At 36.1% G+C, this 3,768-nt stretch overlaps 1 long non-coding RNA gene across 1 annotated transcript; it reads left to right on the top strand.

The window, feature by feature from the left end:
- The first annotated feature begins 2,873 nt into the window (after nucleotides 1–2,873).
- Nucleotides 2,874–3,525, top strand: LOC113353709. The gene is made up of 2 exons (XR_003361482.1): nucleotides 2,874–2,990; nucleotides 3,124–3,525. It is a non-coding gene; the product is annotated as an uncharacterized LOC113353709 (long non-coding RNA).
- The last annotated feature ends 243 nt before the right edge of the window (nucleotides 3,526–3,768 follow it).

The raw sequence follows: 3,768 nt of genomic DNA, 5'->3' as shown, positions 1-3,768 counted from the left end.
CAACGCATTATCTTGCGGCATCCCTATGTGGATGGTTTGAGCCGCGGTCTTGGCCGTGCTTTTAGTGCGTATAATCAGGTATGTGATATTGTAGACTCACCGCTTATCATTGATGAGATCGCCCTCATTTCTATGAGTTCCCTGGCAATTAAATACTTTGATGTTGTGGTGAAGAAACTCCCCACTAACTTTGTTATGTCTGCACGTGATACAGTTTTATTGTAATGCAACAAGACTAAGCACGCTCAAGATTATTTGTTGGATGTACCCATTGATGGACTGAACCAACATATTGGACCTAGGAAGTTTCGGTCGGTTGTGCGCTATAGATTGGGTATCCCCATTTTTGAGGTGGGTGATGTATGTTCTGCATGTAAATGGGAGATGGATATTTATGGGGATCATGATATACACTGCATTAAAGGAATTGGTCTCAAATTCCGTCATGACCTTATTCGTGACACTTTTGCTGATATGTGTTATCGTGCAGGAGTCCCAGCCAGTAAGGAAGTAGGCTTAGGGATAACATCTGATGATGGATCGGCGTTGAGACCCGCTGATATACTAGTTTATAATTGGGTTAATGGACATAACATGTGTTTGGACGTAACGGGTGTTTCTCCTCTCACAGGTAAAGGTGTATCAGCTTTTTCCCCAGGGCAAGCGATTACTAAAGCTGTGGCCAACAAAAATGTTAAATATCTCGAAAAGTGCTCAACTCAAGGGTTTGATTTTGGTGTTCTTGCTTTCACCACTTTAAGGGAGTTGGGCAGCGGTACGATAGATTTTATGAAGAGATTACGTAATTACATGGCCAGTGAAAGTTGGAGAGTTCTTTTTCCATAGATTAGGTGTTGTCATTCAAAAAGGGGTTGGAGATCAGCTTGTTGCGAGACTCCCATCCAATTATTGTAAACTCTTTTCTGTTGATGATGAATAATAAAGTTTTGTTTTTGTTGAAAAAAATATCTGGCAACGATTTGTCTTCCATCAATTTCAGACCTAACCTGAAATGTTTGGTGACATGTGAGCAAAAGTTATGGTCTGTTTGGATGTACTGCCATATATATCCTGGCGAGATTGGGGTATACCCAGATTAATTGGGGTACACCCATTTGGTTCCCAACCATAATAGAGGGTTAAGGGGTGTCTAATATGTATAAAGTTACCTAATTACCCTTCTCCTAATAATAACCAAAACCACCCCTTTTGGGTTTTAGATCAAAGCCTTATTAATTTCTTTCCTTCTCCTTCATCATCAATCTAATGATCAATTCATTTCTCCTACTCTATATTTCATCATTTTCAAATGAAAAAATTTCGTCGATTATGATTTTTTTTATTGTCGATTAATCCTTTGAAATTCATTCCAGTACTTTGTTTTGTTATTTGAATGACAAATTAGATCAGAAAATTTGAAATTGTTGAATTGTAGTTACATGGTAGGCATGGTATTTGTTTGTCGAGCATGCCCACTTTTCTTATTTATTTTTAGTCGGCAAGTTTATAGGATGAACAACATGCCGACTTTTCATATATTATTTTTAGTCGTCAAGGTTATAAGATGAATAGCATGCCGAGTTTTGTTTCTGAAAGTATTATTTACAGGGTCGGCACTGTATTCATCCTTATACCTTGCCGACTATAGTTTAGTCGGCAAGGTTATGAAATTAAAACTTTGCCGACTAATTATACATTTGTAACACCTTTCTCTGTATGTCAAAAATCCTATAGCCGGCACGGTATTTTCTGACGACCTTGCCGACTATAATGTAGCCGGCAAGGTAAAAAATCAATAAGATGCCGACTAGTGAAACATTTAAAACAGTCTCCTGTGTGTCAAAAATAATAAAGTCGCCATCTTCTTCATTCACCGACCTTGTCGGCCGGATATAATCGGCATATTACTCATCTGTAGACCTCGCCGGCCAGATATAGTCGGCATGTTCTTCATTCGTCGACCCTGCCGACTTTTCATAGTTTCAGAACTGAAAGTGTTGATTTCTTTTTTAATTTTGAGTATGATTTCACACATCAGCTTTGCAATCCCCTTTTTAGAAGTGTTTGGGTAGTATGTTTTCATTTTCGTTGCAAAAAAATATTCTCCAAACAAATTTTTTTCATCAAAAATCTTCCCACATGAGTTCAATCAAAAACAAAATTTGATAACTTAAATTCATAAGTTTTAATCTATTTAATTAATTCATCTAAACTCAATTAATTAACCTAATCAGAATTTTTAGTATTAATTAAATAAGAGTATATTAACCATTTAGAAAATACATGGTTAAGGGTGGTTTGGTTTTACTAAATGACCAGATTTTGTCTCATTAGGTATACCCAATTAACTTGGATATACCCCAATCAAGCTATGATATATATCGGTCATATTTGTCTTTATTATTTTGCCGTCCCAAGATTTATTTGAATGTGTTTGTTGTGGAACTAGCATGCCGAGTTTCCTGGTTTCTTAACAAAAATTCAAATACTTCTTACGTTTACGTTTTCGATACTGCAAGAGCACAATTCCAATTGGGATTTAACAACGCAGAATTGTATAAATTGCCACCGAATGAAAATCTTGCGACCACAGATTCAACCAATCATTCTGAAGTTATCTTATCCGGTAAAACTAACGTATTAGTAGCCTTGACTTGGCCAAGGACGGTGGTTCATCCACCAAACTTAGTTTACACAACACTTCTTGCATTTTTGATTACCCTTGGCCTGCAATGAGTTTGATCCAGTGTGAACAGTAATAATTTTCTTCTTTTTCGAAAAGCCATCAATCAAATATCACGGCCTGACTAGAAGAAAAATGAGAATATACGAATACCAAATCAACATTTTGAAACCTATTTAAACCCATCGTGAGATAAACTCTCATCGAATCAAACACAACCAAACTAAGAATAGAAACCCTCATTAGCAATTTGGTTTCATCAAGAGTACGTTTCAATATTCACACAAAAGCAAGATGTCTTGCAAAGGTCAATTAGTTTCATTTTATGTATAATTTTCGATCCGTGTATATGGTTCAACGTTTTATCTTTTCGTTCTTATTGTAGTCAATTTGTAAGACCAAATCATGTGCATACTAACATTTTAGCAAAAATATTCCAGGTAAAAGTTCATGGCCCGAGTTGGTACGCAGCTATGGCGTGTCTGCTGCAGCGACAATCGAACGCGAAAATCCAAACGTCAATGCAGTTCTGGTGCCGGAAGGATCAATTGTAACCATGGATTTCAGGTGCGATAGGGTTAGGGTCTGGATCAATTCAGCTGGAAGAGTTTACCAGACACCAACAATTGGGTAAAGAAACTTCATGTTTTACATGATAATAAAATGTGAATTGATCACGGCCTTCCTGTCTAGGATTTTTTATATCATATAGTCGGTGTAATAACTATGTATGTACGTAGCACTGCCTCTCTTTTTCGTTCATGGAAGAAGACAAAAGTACTTATAGCAATATAGTTGTTGTATTAAATAAATAAAGGTCGATCAAGTTCATTCTCCATTCAGTGGGTTGTTGTATTTTTGATCCTCGGATTCCCAAATGACATCCGTTTCTGAAAAACAGTTATTATTACTTTTCCTTTAACCTATTTTTAGATTAAAATGAAAACGTGATAATATATTTTATTTAGAAAGAGAAGCAGTATAACATTTTGAATATTTTGGACTTACATTCGCCCTAACACTTTTTATTAAGTTGTCAAACCTGTTTGGAATCTACATGATTTATATTTGGAATCTACACACTG

Source organism: Papaver somniferum, chromosome 2 (assembly GCF_003573695.1).
Source record: "Papaver somniferum cultivar HN1 chromosome 2, ASM357369v1, whole genome shotgun sequence".
Lineage (NCBI taxonomy): Eukaryota > Viridiplantae > Streptophyta > Magnoliopsida > Ranunculales > Papaveraceae > Papaver > Papaver somniferum.
Note: the sequence above shows the minus strand (reverse complement) of the source record. Positions and strands in the feature narration are given on the sequence as shown.